This window comes from Salvia splendens, chromosome 6 (assembly GCF_004379255.2).
Source record: "Salvia splendens isolate huo1 chromosome 6, SspV2, whole genome shotgun sequence".
Classification (NCBI taxonomy): domain Eukaryota; kingdom Viridiplantae; phylum Streptophyta; class Magnoliopsida; order Lamiales; family Lamiaceae; genus Salvia; species Salvia splendens.
In genome coordinates, this window is record NC_056037.1 from 18,635,797 (window position 1) to 18,652,623 (window position 16,827).

General features: G+C 34.3%; 1 pseudogene; it reads right to left on the reverse strand.

Annotated features, from left to right (window-relative positions):
* Nucleotides 1–13,294: 13,294 nt before the first annotated feature.
* LOC121808923 lies at nt 13,295–14,527 on the reverse strand (annotated as a pseudogene).
* Between the last annotated feature and the right edge of the window lie 2,300 nt (nt 14,528–16,827).

The following is a 16,827-nucleotide window of genomic DNA, read 5'->3' on the forward strand; positions in this document are numbered from 1 at the left end:
AATTATTGTTTTATGGTTGATGTTTAAGGCATCATAGTATTGAAACAATATAGATGCAACAAGATTGAGTATTAAACAACACATCAACTTCTTAAACCATGAATGATAAAGTATTTATGGATCTTAGTCTTAAGACCAAGAAAATACTTAGATATTATTCAAACTGATCCAGACTATCAAGATTTTAACAATTGGCTTGTTAAATAGCTTGAAAGTCAAGAATGTCTGTTTGATGCACTATAAGTGAGAATCATTCGATTCAGATCGCTTACAGAAGTGTAACATAGAAAGACTAGCAAGTCTTAATGGTTTACACCATAAGAAGACGAGCAATGGGTTATGATCAGTAGTGGGAGTCTAATCTCCATTGACGAATCCAAACATTCTTCTAAAGAATGGGATAGTCAATTAAGAAGAAATCGAAGTCTTTCCAAGACAAGTTTGATTAAGTGATGAGTTTTACTCATGAAAATCTTATCATTGATGGGATAAACGTTAGATACAATGAAATACACCTTAAAGAAATTACCAAAATCAGTACCTTCTACAAAACACGAGTTGTGGACTAGAGTGACTTTAGTCTGGCACATCTCAAGGTGTAATGTTGTTCCAACACATGTTGGAAAGGTATCCAAGTAATTGGAGTTGAGTACTGAGGTATGTTTTAAGGTTGTCCCAAATGATGTAAGATTATTAGTTCTGTAATCTTCAAAAATAGAATTCTTGTATGAAGATCAAGAGAGGAACTAAAAGCCTAACAGCGTGATGACTCTCAGGACAAAGAGAGGTATCGAATTTTTCACATTACCAAGGACTCATACCATTATAAATTTTACACTAATAATATCAACTTCAGAACCTAAGATTGTAAGAACCATGTCGTAGTGGGAGCGTTCCTAAGGAACATAACAAGTTCATGGGTGTTAGAGTGTCGTAAGACGCGGTCTTAGATTAACTTGAACATAATCCCTTTAACTACAATGTAGAATTGGTTCATTTGGATGTTCATCCTTGGAAATGTGATAGATTCCAAACTACATTCTAAGATAGACAACATGTTTTACAAGACTTGCAATACTACCTATAGGCTGTGTCAGTCAGTGGGAGCTAGTATATTTGCAAGTGTAAATATGGATCTCAAATGGCTTGACAATGACAATGGGTTCTACCCAACGAGAACATTCTTCTCGCTGTTTTTGAGCCAAGATTTGTTCGATCCTACTATCTATCGGAACTTACATAAATTAGAATATATGTATGATGATTGTCAAGACAGCTTTCTATTAATAGAAGTCTTGAGGAAATCATCTACATGAGACATCCTAATGGGTATGTAATAAAGGGCAAGAAACACATGATTGGAAGCTTATGAAGACCTTTATGGTCTTAGGCATGCATCTAAATCAGAGTATGTGTTTTAGTGAGATTGTCAAATGTTTGGAATTTGACATGTGCCCTTAAGCGTGTTGTGAGCACAAGGAAGTTGAAAGTGCATTGAATATGGTATTATTGATACTCTACGATGATGAAATCTACCAAAGTTGCAAACAATTAAGATTAGCATCTGGCGTAGGAAACTGGTTGTCTACCCAGTTTAAGATAAAGGATTTAAGAGAAACTAATTGCATTCTAAGCATTTAATTCTTTAAGATTGCTAGAAAGAATGTTGAGATTCTCTTAGGAATCCTATATCTATACATAGCTTGGAACATTTTTAGCATTGGAAATTCCATGAAAAGGTTGTTACCATTCAAGATGGAATTGTCTTGTCTCTAGTCAAATGTCGTTTGACACTTAGTGAGAACAAGAATTATGAGACTAGTTCTGCAGATAGATGTCTCATGTATGCTATAATGTGTACTACGTTTGATATTAGTTGTGCTTTTGCATAGCAAGTATATATCATTTTAACCATGGCAAAGGACTTTGATTGAGGTAATGGATATACCGTAGTACTTGAGAAAGACTAATCGCTATATTCTAGTTTACCAGTCATTCAAGTAATGTCTTTGGGGTTATACTGACTAAGTCTCAAGACTAATCAGTGATCGAGTAAATCATCCTCATTATATGTGTTTACATTAGGAGTATACTCCTAGTAGCTTTGATCGTAAGTTTGAGTATGCCTATAAGTAATTTTACTCTAGCAAAGGCTAACTCAAGGGATAAACAAGATCATAAGCTAAGAATTCACATAGAGAGATGAAATTAATTAAAGATCTAGTACGCAGCAAATACATAGTAGTGGAAAAGATATTATCAGAGAACAACCAAGCAGATTTTTCACAGAAAATGCCTTTGTGGCAACATGTTTCAAACATGATGTGAAATGAATGGTAGTTCGATATATCAAGCTCCAACACCTGCTTTGTGTATAAGTGAGAGAGGTTTTGGCAGTGGGTATACTCGAAAGCATGTTTTGAGTATAAGTGGGAGATTGTTAGGTTCAGTATACTGAAAAGCATATTTCGAGCGAGTTCGCACGAATAGAATCTTGCTTGTGTACGGAAAAACTCTACAATCCACTTTTGATATTAGTTGTGCTTTTGCGTGAGTATGTGTTTTAGTGAGATTGTCAAATGTTTGGAATTTGACATGTGCCCTTAAGCGTGTTGTGAGCACAAGGAAGTTGAAAGTGCATTGAATATGGTATTATTGGTACTCTACGATGATGAAATCTACCAAAGTTGCAAACAGCTAATATTGGCATCTGGCGTAGGAAACTGGTTGTCTACCCAGTTTAAGATAAAGGATTTAAGAGAAACTAATTGCATTCTAAGTATCTAATTCTTTAAGATTGCTAGAAAGAATGTTGAGATTCTCTTAGGAATCCTATATCTATACATAGCTTGGAACATTTTTAGCATTGGAAATTCCATGAAAATGTTGTTACCATTCAAGATGGAATTGTCTTGTCTCTAGTCAAGTGTCGTTTGACACTTAGTCAGAACAAGAATTATGAGACTAGTTCTGCAGATAGATGTCTCATGTATGCTATAATGTGTACTACGTTTGATATTAGTTGTGCTTTTGCATAGAAAGTATATATCATTTTAACCATGGCAAAGGACTTTGATTGAGGTAATGGATATACCGTAGTACTTGAGAAAGACTAATCGCTATATTCTAGTTTACCAGTAATTCATGTAATGTCTTTGGGGTTATACTGACTAAGTCTCATGACTAATCAGTGATCGAGTAAATCATCCTCATTATATGTGTTTACATTAGGAATATACTCCTAGTAGCTTTGATCGTAAGTTTGAGTATGCCTATGAGTAATTTTACTCTAGCAAAGGCTAACTCAAGGGATAAACAAGATCATAAGCTAAGAATTCACGTAGAGAGATGAAATTAATTAAAGATCTAGTACGCAGCAAATACATAGTAGTGGAAAAGATATTATCAGAGAACAACCAAGCAGATTTTTCACAGAAAATGCCTTTGTGGCAACATGTTTCAAACATGATGTGAAATGAATGGTAGTTCGATATATCAAGCTCCAACACCGGCTTTGTGTATAAGTGGGAGAGGTTTTGGCAGTGGGTATACTCGAAAGCATGTTTTGAGTATAAGTGGGAGATTATTAGGTTTAGTATACTGAAAAGCATATTTCGAGCGAGTTCGCACGAATAGAATCGAGTTCACACGAATAGAATCTTGCTTGTGTACGGAAAAACTCTACAATCCACTTTTGACCCGATTCAGTATCATTCGAGCAGTTTGCACTAATAGAATCAATATATTATCACATTGTGTTTGCTTGTGCGTTTATAAGATGGTTTATAAACATTTAAATGCATAAGAAGTAAACAAAGCCTAAGTCTTTTGCTTAGTAGACTGGTCGTGGGCTGCGCTCACTTTAAGGTACTACAGTCGGTTCTAAGCAATGCTTTGCAAAAGAAAAGAAGAATTTCACAACCTAGATAGGCTTTGGCTACATATCGTGAAAGGTTGAAATGTCAGTCCGATTATTTCTAAGCCTTATTGAAATAAGATGACGTTGGTGTGGTATAGCACTGAATGGATCTAATAGTAAGACGAGTCTTTGCTATATACTGAATGACGAGGTCTTGATAATTAATTTCTTAATCTACATACGTTACCATTGAGCATACGACATTGAGAATCTACTACTTTGACTTACCAAAGGTGCGGGTTTTTCGTCACCCAACGATCCAGGTATATTGGGTAGTGGTGATCATTATCTAGCGGTGCTAGGATTGCTATTATGTTGAATCGTGCGCGAGGTGAGTCTCGTTTGATAATGTCCTCAAGAGGAGCTTGAACAAGGTTTTATTATTCGGAAACTGGCCATTTGGAGTTTTATTACTCTATGAATAATAAATAAGTGTTACTTGCTAAGTCTACTCTTGGAATTAATAAGATGTTAATTAATTAAGTCCATAGCAGACTTTAATTAATTAATGGACATTTATATCTTAAGCACGGGAAATAAATAATAAACAAAATGGAAACCAGGAATACTTATAATTTCGGATTTGGATGGGGAGTTCAATATTACTTCTGTAGTGGCTGCTCGTAATATTTCAATATAAGCTTGTATTAAATTGTGGGTTCAATTTAATTAGTAAAAAGCTAATTGGGGGAGCCCATATCCAAAGCCTTCCGTAGATCCCTTACTGGGCCCAATATGTAACTATTATAAATAGGAGAATAAAGGAGACAGAAAATACATACAATTTTTAAGTGAAAATTTCGCCTACTCCTAATTATAAGAGAGAGACGAAAATTTCAGTGAATATCTCCTCCGTGAGTTTTTCAGGTCCTCCTCCGTGAGGAATATCTGTCTTCTTTATTCGAGTCCTAATGTTTCGATAAGATCAGCCCACCCTGATGTCGGAATACAGTTCGGGACACCAGTCAGAAGATCTGTGGTCTAGTATTGAAGATCGTCGTGGAGAAGGTGCGAGCAATCGACGATTCTTTGGAGAATCATATCGGTAACTCTAAACCGTAGAATTCATGTTTAGGATTTATATTCTATGAGTATGAATTATTTGCGTTCTAGCATGCAATTCTGTGTTAACATGTGAATAGATTAATCTCGTAATCGGTCAAATAGATCCCACGTCTGATTTATTTGTTTTGTACAAGTCTTCCACTGTGCAAGGGCTTCAAACCCCAACATTTTTATGGAACCATCTTGTAGGCATAGCTTCACCTTCCCTATCCCTCTGATCTGGCAGATATGATCGTTGCCTAGAAGTACAGTTCCCTTTGTTTCTTGCAGCTCATGAAACCAGCTCTTGTTGGGGCACATATGGAAACTGCACCCAGAGTCCATAATTCACCTCTGACTGACTCTTTTATCAACTACATTCAGAATTTGGGCTGTAGGATCTACACTCTCCACACAATCAGAAGTATTTTGACCCTTTCCCTCATAGGCTTGCTTCCTCTTCCATGCAAAACAATCGTTCTATAAGTGCCCTGGTTTTTTACACCAGTGACAGGATCTGGTTTCTTTCTGAGCATCAAAGCTGGAGGCTTTAGAATCTTCAAATTTCTTCTTGAATTTCTGCTTTTTGAATTTCTTGACATTTAAGGCCTCTGCAGCTTGCACATCAGAGGCTTTGCTGGAAGTTCTCTGGAGTTCTTTAGCCATCAGAGCTGGATAAACCTCTGCATAGGTGATTGGCTTGTTTCTGCCATAGATGACGGCATCACTTAATTGATCATAAGAGCTAGGCAAGGCATTGAGTGTCAAGATAGCCTTATCTTTATCTGAAATCATGACATCAACAAAACCAAGATCATCAATGATCTTATTAAACTCCTCCAGCTGCTCTATTACTGATCTTTCAGCAGTAAAACTGTAGGAGTATAGCCTCTTCTTCATGTAAAGTCTATTTGCTAGAGACTTAACCAAATAGACTTCATCTAATTTCTCCAAGATCTCCACTGCAGTCTTGGCTTCTTGAACATCCCTCAGCACTTTATCACCTAGGCACAAGATGACTGCAGAATGGGCTTTGAGTTGCATCTCATTAAACTTGGCCTGAGATTTTTCATCAAGAACAGGAGCCTTTCCCTTCTCTGTTGCATGTGCAAGAACTGCTGCCAAGCCTTGTTGGATCAAGATTGCCTTCATCTTCATTTTCCATTGCTTGTGAATTTCTCTGCATCTAGCCTTGCTGCCATCTCTAAGACTGGTCTGAACTTCTGCAAATTAGCCTTTCTTTCCCACCGGACGACGCCACTTGTTAACACAACACACAAGACTCACACACTCTTGAGTAACTCACACACACTCGGTATGAACACTCACACACAGATAACACATATATGTATGTAGTTGCATTTATTGAATTAGGCAATTGTGACAAATTTGTGTCGCGTATTAGAGAGTGTTTAGGCAGTTCAATTAATAAGCACAATTGAATTTAGGCAATGATGGAGTGGGGGCTCAAGGGATGCAGAAAATCATGTGATTTGGCCAATTACTAATTAGTTCGAAAAGTTTCACATGTAACGATTTGTTGTTTTTGGCCATGTCAAGTAGTACTGAAACAAGAAAATCGAATATAAACAACAATTGAAAAAATAGTAATAGTACTATAATCAATCATATCAGCATATAAAGTATTTTATCTAAAATTAGTACTGAAACAAGAAAACAAAAATCGAGGACGTGTGTATTGACCTCACCGAAGCTCTTAAGTTTCAATAGTTTTAATATTAGCTGGTTTTAGTGTTATGAAATTCTTTGTGATAAATAATGTTTCATTGCTTATGAATTTGTTGAAAATATATGAATTTTAAAAAAAATCTCCTTTAAGGTTCGAATCCGTGACATGTGTTCATTTATTCAACAAGGTGTTCATTCAAAGTAAATTTTCATTATTTAAGGCCACCCGCAACGCGTCCCGCGGGTGGCTCGTATCTCGTCCCGCCGAGACGAGACGGCGGCGAGACGCGTTGCAGCGTCCCGTCTTTTCCCGGTCTAGCCGAGACGCCCGTCCCACCGAGACGGATAGCCGACGCCGGGCACCCAGGGCTCGTCGACGCCGGCGGGGTACCAACCACCCCATTTTGATGTTGATGCTTACGCTCGTCCCTTCGCCCCGAGGAGTTCGCATGGATTATCCCAAATTCAGGGGATGATTCGCCGGCGGAGTAGTTTTTTTTAATTTCTATAAAATTATATTTTAAATTATGTAATTTTTATTTTTTTTGGATTTTAATTATGTATTTTTTTTTGAAATGTTGTAATTTTATTTTATTTAATGAAATGTGTTTTTATTAATTGAATTTATTGGAAATAAAAATGAAATTGAATGAATAGTAAGTTAAGAGATGGTTAAGAGACGGATAAGAGATGGAGGGTTGCAGGTTCTGTCTCTTAGTTAAGAGATGGAGTGAAAAGTACAGTGGGGCCTATGAATAGTTAAGGGATGAGACGGTTAAGAGACGGATAAGAGACAGCGTTGGAGATGGCCTAAGGAGTACAAATGGTTCATGATTTATAAGAAAATATTTCCTAATCTAGACAGCTATACCAAGTTGGCAATAATGGAAAAAAACTTTAATTTTGTATGTATAGATAAATAAAATTTATATTCATCAAAAATTTAAAACGAAATAAATAAAAGCCAAAAATTCAGGAAAATTTCCATATATTAGATGTATATAGTTTGGGTTTCCCTATTATCTCCTATGACGGTGTTTGGTTTTCCTAGATAAAATAATTCCAAAATATAATCTTGGATTCAGTTTTGAGATTATTTTAGTCATAATGGGTTAACTATGTATGACTAAATAGCCCATGATTATCCATCTAGGATTGAGTTGTAGTATTGAATATCATGAACTAAACACACTACATATTTAATTACATGATACAATCTTGCAAACCGAACACCCCCTATGATTATTGATTACATTTGTAAAAAAACTATTACTTGAGCATACCAAGTTATATTGCCAACTTTGTATGCTAGGGAATATTTTTTCCATGATTTATAATCTAAAATTAAAATGTTGAATAAGTTTTTTCCATATATATATGGATGATGTTCACATATTTAGTTTTCTTTTCATAATGTTTAATTTTAACTATGAATGCCATTGCTTTATGTTCAATGCAAGTATTCTTACGTTTTCACAATAACAAGATATATTTTTTAATTTACATGCACTTCTGTATTGTTACATTTTAAATTGGGATGAATAATCTCTCAACTCTTCAATCATAAAATCTACGGTTGTTACATTTCGTAGCTGGATAAATGTAATAATAGAGTACGAAGCAAGCCAATAAAGGGAGAAAATAGTAAAATATTAATAATTGACAAAATTTGAATAGTGAAATGTCGATTAAATTCACCTAGATTCAACGGATTATGGTACTAATATTTTAAAGATCGAAATATTTTATGATCGCCTAACAACAATAAATAGCACATGTATCTAAAAAATATTTAAAACAAACGGATGGTAGAGTCGGCTAGAGCAATAATGTGCACTTGATTGCATGATTGGACTAACACCTTCTTGGTATTATGGCTAATAAAAGTACATAAAGTTTCCTTATTATATAGGGTGGTTAATGTATGTGGTTCTTGAGAGCATCCACGATCGTGCTCTTCCCAGCGGTACGGTTGTGGGTCCGGCCCTACTTTTTCTGCCTGCTCTCTGGCAAGAGTACAACACCCACAACTGTGCTCTTCCGCAAGGACGAGCACAATTAATTTAAAATTCAATTAAACAAAAACATTTCAATAATACTAAAATTCATTAAAAAAACCTAAATAATATTACAAATGACAAATAAAATAAAAACGACATAATTAAAATGAGTGAAATCCATTTTATCGCCGTAGACGTAGCGGGGGTATTTGCCGCGACGTATGCTTCGTAAGCGGCACGATGTTGTTCGTAGTATTCTTGTTCTTCGCGCTCCGCTTCCTCCATAATATGGGTGAAATCCATTTGAGGTTTTGAGTGAGGGATGAATGTGTTGATAGTTTGTATGAGAATTATGAATGAGAGATGGATGAGAGATGATTTGATGTGATAAATGGATGATGAATGTGTGTATTTATAGATGATTTTGGGGGAAAAAAATAAAAAAAAATTCAAAAAAATTCAGAAAAAACGGGAAAAAAACGGCCATATTTTTGGAATTTGGAAAATATTTTTTTTTTTATTTTTTATCATTTTATATAATTAAAAATCAAATTTTAAAATAAAAAAAAATAATTCAAAGGCAACGGCATAGCCGTTGCCCAATCGTAAGCCGCCACGTCGCCTGCTCGCTGGCACGGCGCTGCTCGATGGCACGGCGCTGCTCGCCGCTGGCACGGACGGACGCGGGGCTGCCGTCCACCGTTGTGGATGCTCTGATTTATTGGTGGGGTTAAAATAATATTTGTATGAAAAAATGTAGGAGTAATATATAATGTTCATAAAATAATTGGTACTGTTGATGTGTTTGGTTACTGCTTTGAATGTGCAACGATAATTTGAAGGATTAAAAATAATATTTTTACAACATAAAAATGATACGTTTCGTTTATAAAATGATATGATTTTACTATCAAAACAATAATATTATTGTTCCTATGTTGTTATATCATTTTTTCATCAAAATCATTATTAAATTATCTTTAATTTGATATATTTTTTTTAAAAATATTTTATTTGAAAGAATTATTGGAATTTAAATTTTTAAGATAATTCTTAGGAGAGAGAGTGATTATGAAATGCAATACACATGAATTACCCATCTCTTTTAACTCTGTATTGACTAAAATACCCTTATAATTGTGATATTAATGTACCCTATAAATATATATGTATTGTGTAATTGGGAGTGCTAAATTTGAAACCAAAGAAAGTTTACTTCTAATCCTATACTACACAATTAAAATTTTCACACTCTTACCAGTTTAGTTTCTTTTTAATTTCCTTGGATTTTGAAAAATTAATAGAATAAGTAATACTACTACTATACTTCTATAAAACTAGTGGCATATCCGAATGGCTTATAAACTCCCATTTGAATTTTAGTTTAGAAAATTAAACTTTTAAACCAATAACACTCGGAATCTATCCTTAAGTTTTTTCTATTTAGATTCATTAAAAATAAACTACTACTCCATCAAGTTTTCTTACATTATTTTACTCCCTCCGTCTCCAAAAAATATGAATATTTGATTCGGCATAATTGATAAAATAAGATAGAAAGAAAATTTTTTAAAAGTAATATTAGTAAAGAATTTGTCTCATCTTATTAGAGGGAAAGAAGTTTCCAATATTAAAAAGTTTATATTTTTTAAGGACAGATAAAAAAAAATAGTTCATGCTTTTTAGGGACGAATGAATTAGTAATTTCAAGCAAATGTTGTGTTTCTAGAGAAATTTATTTAGTACTATGACAGTCTGAAGTTTACAGTGATTAACTTGCAGATAATACAATAAAAATGATTTTGTAGTTATGTATATTTAGGAATCCAAAACACAATATTTTCGTAGCTACTGTAATAATTTTAAACATGTCACAAATATGCATCAAAATTTCTTAATCTTTCAACAATGCCGAATCCAAGATTTCTCAATTGGGGAAAGATAAATTATTATAGCTCTTCGAAGCATCAAAATCTACCGAAATTTTTTTATTTTCTTTAATTTGATTTTCTCAAGCAAAATCTATAATTTTATTTTTATTATTAAAAACATCAAAAAGATATGCATTATGACAAAATGATATGGAATTAAAATACATTAGAATTTATCAAAAAAAGCTAAAATGATGAAGATATAAAAAAAAATTCTTTTAATGATTTGAAAAACAGGAAGAACAAATATATGCGTGAATTGTGTAGGTTTTAAGTGCATTAAAATATTTTTAAAAAGCTAAAATGATGAAGGTATAAAATATGCTTTAAAACATTTGAAAAAACATTAAAAATAAACATATACTCTCTTTGTCCCCTATTAATTGGCACCGATTTCTTTTTTCGTCCGTCCTGATTTACTTGGTTTTAGCATGGTTTTGGAGAGTAGTTTTACTTGGTTTTGAATTTTGATCATTTATTGTGTACTTTGAGACATGGTTATAACTACAGTTCTCTATGATATTGGTATTTTGAACACTTTATGAAGAACGTGTAGAAAGGATCCGGCATCGAAATGGAGACTTCTTTCACAACTGGTGAATCGCTAGCTTTGTGAAGATACCAACCTAGCGACTCGCCAGGATCCTCGCACCAAAACGCCATAGGCAGTAGGAGACTCGCCAGCTTCGAGCTCAACGAACCTAGCGACTCACCAGGTTCGACCGGCAGTTCTATAGAGCCTTAATGAATACAATATGCAAGAGACGCCTCCTACACAACTTTTACACACCTCCAAACCAAAAATCCCAGTTTTCTACCTAAGAAGAAGAGAAGAACGAACATAGGACAAATATTCATCGCAAGATTGAAGACGGGGCCTCCAATCTGCCCAATCCAATTCTAGGAGTTCATATTTTAGTTTAATCGTTGTTCAAACAATGTTTTTGATTATTTCTTTGACTTTTAAGAAAAACATGAGTAGCTAGATCATTCGTAGAGTTCTACGGGGGAGATACAATGACTCTTATGTTTAATTGATTCCTTTTTCTATGCTTTGGCTCACGTGGTTATTTTGATTTCTTCTGTGCTTATACATATATTTGAATGATCACCTTATAAATGCATGTGGATTTTACTACTCCCTTTGTTCCATTGTCGTGCTATCGGTGCTTTCTCTCTCCTCGAGAGGGCTCGGCCATTGCAACAGGAGCCTTCCCAACTACCTTTCCAGAAGGACATGGGAAGGCGGTGGGAAGATGAATGCTCTTTAAATAACTCTTAACAGCCCAAACAATAAAATTGTGAATCTGGCCCAATGATATAGTTAGAAGGAAAGGAGCCCGATCCCACAATAATACATACCCCTAAAACAAATCCAAATAATAATAATAACAGAAGTATTTTCATTGTTGAAACTTTGAATATAATGTTGCAAAATTTCATTTATTATTGTCTCATGCTTCTCTCATCTCTTTAATTATTGCCTCGTGTAATATTCTTAACTGAAAGCATTTCAAATTTGTCTAATCTCCCAATTTGTCCCAAACTTAACTCCAATCCGACCCATTTTCACATGTGCCTTCGCAAAATCCTGCCAAACCGTGATCCTTTGGCGTAGAAATCCACCACTGGTTTAGTCAGACTATCGTCGTAATCTAACATCAGACGCTAACATGACATATCCATTCTTAATATTTTTAAATGGTTGATTGTCGAATTTGTCTCCTGTCAGTGGATCCATAGAGATCCTAACATTTTCATCCCCGTTCTTAGGGCACAACCGCTTCAACCACCGGCAGATCTAGGTGGGGTCGAGTGGGGTCGGCCGACCCCACCGCCCACTCCGAATAATCGCCGGGAAATGCCCTCAATCGGCCGCCGACCGCACAGTTTCTACACCTCTGGCCCTCTGCCCCGCCCTCAATATTTAGCTCTGCGGCGCCTACTTGGCAGAGAAGAAGGTTTAGTTCCTTGTACTAGTTTTCTATTAATTGCGCCGCCATCACTTATTATACGCAATAGATTAATTTTGAAGCCCAATTCATTTTTACCTTATAATTTTAATAAAAGTTCCAACATTAAATCAAATCTTCATAATAATTGAAGTTGAACGAAAATATAAAACTTTTTATAAGTTTCAGCCTTAACATTAATAATATTTTATTTTCTCTATAAAGCGGCGACTATTATTTTCTTTTTTCAACTTTGTAGTACTAATCAATAATGGGTATATTCGCTGGTTTTTGCTCTTATTCATAAATTTATTTGTACCCTAATTTAAATAATCATAATAATTAATTTTGATTATTGATTTCATTATTTACTTTTTTAATAATACTAGATTAAAAAGTACTAACTAAGTGGTATTTATATATTTAATAGTATTTCTTATTAAATATTGGAGACACTTATTTTGTAAGGGCTATGGATGATTTTTCAAAAATATAAAAGAAGTTAGAAGTAGAAAAAACAAAAAAATTAAATTTTGGGTGAGGGCTTAAGCCCCACCCTTCTCCTATGTGTGTCCGCCCCTGCAAAAAAGTATGCGCTTTATCTTGTTATCTATTTTCTATGTCATTTTAATTAAGTTTTTTCACATAAACACTCACAAAAATCTATTCTATTATCATACACACTCTTATTGTGCAAGTTCATTTTACATTGATTCAATTTCTTGTCATTACATTGAATTTTAGTGTGATCTACCGATATCGACGTCACTTTTAACGATAATCATTGTGCACCGACGAGAAAATATCCCACATCTGTTAAAATGACTTGAATACCCTACAACTATTAATGGCGATTTGGGCCCCCAACGTAGAAATCCTGGCTTCGTCACTGGTTCCGACCCTACGATTATCATTTCCTGGATCCGCCATTGGCTTCAACTCCGGTAGAAAGGGGGGGATTGATCTCAGGGTCATAATTATTTGTTGCGTTATAACGGTATAGTGTCTTTTGCATGAAGAAACACGCGGCCGTCCCAATCGTATGTGCCCCTACATGAGCAAATGTATATTAATTATTTATTACTTAGTGATAAATTGTGACTAAAGATAAATAATTATAGTACCACTAAGTATGATAAGTTCTTGATTCGAAAGACTTTTTTTTTAATTTGGCTCTGAGTGAATCAGGTGACTCATCAACTCTTGGCATATAGCAATAGCAAGCTTGGAGTATGAAACTCTGCCATCTCTTCTTCCAGCTTCAACTTCGTAAACTGGTCCTCCAACCTATACACATACATCAATTTCAATATTATACTCTCCCTATTTTAAAAATAATAACTTGTGAAACGACACAAATTTTATGCACAATTGATAAAGTAAAAGAAAGATTAAAAGAAATAGTGACTTAAGCATTACTAGTAATAATGGGTCCCACCTCATTAGAAATGAATTTTTTTCAAAATAGAAAGTTTCTATTTTTAAGAGACAAACCAAAACGGAAATTGTTTTTATCTTACGAGAGCAACAACATCTCTAGCAGCCAAGGCGACGATGTCGGAACACGAGACAACTCCGGGGCACTCATTCTCAATCAGCTGCTTCGCTTTCGCAACATACTCAAAACCTTTGATACCTAGATGTTCGGAGGCTTTATTCTCCGACTCAGGTCCGTTTTCGATCAGGATGGAACCGTCGCAACCCTACAAAATTAGACCTATATTAAAATCAAATAAACAAATGCATGCCAACAGTGAAAAATACGAAATTAAGACCTCGACGAAGCAGTCGTGGAAATGGAGATGCAGAAGAATAGGCGGCGCTTGTGGATTGGAGAGAGTGGCTTCTCTCACGACGGATTAGACAATGGACTCAATCCGCATTAGGGCATTTCTTGGAGTAGAAACCTATTTGGAGTTGCGCAAGTTGCGCTTGCGCTTGAGAGATGTTGGTGACGAATAGCAAGAGATACACCAAAGTTATTGAATTCATGACTTAGCTTTGTTTACAGATAAAAAAATGGTTTGAAAGCATTTCTTAAATAGATGATGCGATGGAGAAATTATCTTTAATCATTCGACTTACACAACGTTTTACACGATTTTTTGGTACTATGCTTGTGATCGAGATAGTAAATACAATATGAACATATATAGTTATAAATAAAATCATGATTTCCTCTTCAATTTTCCTTCACGTGTTCTATGATTTCCTATTGATTTCATTTATGAAAAGCATTAATTGACTAATTGTTATATAAGAAGCCAAATCAACATAGAATTTGAGAGAGTAATTCAAAAATGAAAATCATGAATAATATCTTGATTATATTGGTGGTTATGAGTGGAGTCTTGGTCGGTGAATTGCAAGGTGCAAATCGCAAAATTGTTCCAACTAATAGCAAAATTAGTGACACGTGCTACGATATTGTAACTCGTAATCTTTGCATGGAGTTTATTTATTATTTGTTTTGTTCTAGGACAAATTTTCGGCAATAAGTGGCTGAGTCAGATTGTTGCTATTATTATGGGCAACTTGGTGATGATTGTACAACTCTGATGGCCAACGAAGCAAAGGCTAAGGATAAATGCGGCGTAGAAGATGAACATATTTATGAGAAGAATAATGCTATGCGGCCACATTATGGCTAGCCATAAATTAATTAAATAACAAAAAAAATTATTTTTTTTTCAAATTTTTGGTGTAAAACTACTTGATTTTACTTTTATATCATCTTCATTATATGTTGCTCAACATGTTAGTGTTGCTCTTTCGTAGTTTTTGCTCAACTTATTACTACTGTCATTTCTTGATTGTTGCTCAACGTATACATTAATTCGTGATATTAATGTGTTTTACTTAATGGAATTCAAAGATGAGTATCAACTCACAAGTCCATTCACACACATATAAGTTTATATCGGTAATTGTAATTTTTTTATACATGTAAATGGACTAAATTAACTCTTTATGGCCAGCCACATTATAGCCATTTAGCATCACTCTTATGAGAATGCCCACAATCTTAAGCCATTTTGCTCAAATCGTACTAGTTCATCAACAATAAATATTTAAGAATTTTTATTTTATGTCATTATTCAATATTAATTCCGTTTTACCGTTGTACTTGATGAATTTTGAGATAATAATACTTGGATGTATTTAGCTTCTTGTATTAATTATATGATGTGGGCCGTGAGTAATAATCGTCTGAATATTATGTGGGCATTTGCTTCCCCACATCTTAATTTACAAAAGAATTAACGTATATATGCTCTCGCCACTTCCTATTGCTCCAATTTCTGCATCTTATCTATATACAAGTGTGATGATCTTAAAAATATATACTCCTTGTAGTGGGACAAGTGAGGCGTTTATTTTTTGCAGTTGTTTTGCAAAGATAATAATAAATAGTTAAAGTGGAGAGAAAGTAAAATAAGACAGAGAATAGTATAGAAGAGAGTCGTATATACATTATTATCTTACTTACTCTACGTTATCTCTACTCTAACTATTTATTATTATTTTTACAAAACAACGTCCGATTAGGAGCGCCTCACTTGTAACGGGACGGAGGGAGTACTTATTTTACACATTTTATTCAAAGTTTTGATAAAAATTTATAATAACCCAGAGATATATTTTTCTAATAAAATGCAGTTACTGACGCATTTCAGGTATATAAATTTACGTTTGAATAAGTTTGAGAACTTATTTGTTGATTAAACAATCACCATACAACAAGAATTATGAGACTTAAATATACGTCATTATGACGTCTTATGATAAGTAGGTAGTAGTATTAAATTTGTCACAAAAATAAATTTATAAAAGCATGTCACAACAATATGCACTCTTTCATTTTCAATCCGTTTCACAAAAATATGCATGTTTTAATTTTGAAAAGTCTTTTCTCCCTCATAAAGTATGACCCATTCTCCACTCTTTCATTTTTAATCCGTTTCACAAAAATATGCATGTTTTAATTTTGAAAAGTCTTTTCTCTCTGATATTCTCCACTAACAATACTTTAATTACTTATTCTCCCTACCCAATCTTACTTTATCAATTTACCTAAGATATATATTCTCTAAGGACGGAGAGAGTATATTTTATAAATAAAATAATAGAATGCGTGAGAGAGCATCTCCTGCTACTATTTACTCCAAATAGGCGATCAAAATCCATACCACAAACACGTGGAAGGCCAATGATAAATGGAGGTAAGCATTAATATTTAATGAAATGGATGTAGAGGTGTCCGCAGTTCCAGAATCGGCGGTTACGATTCG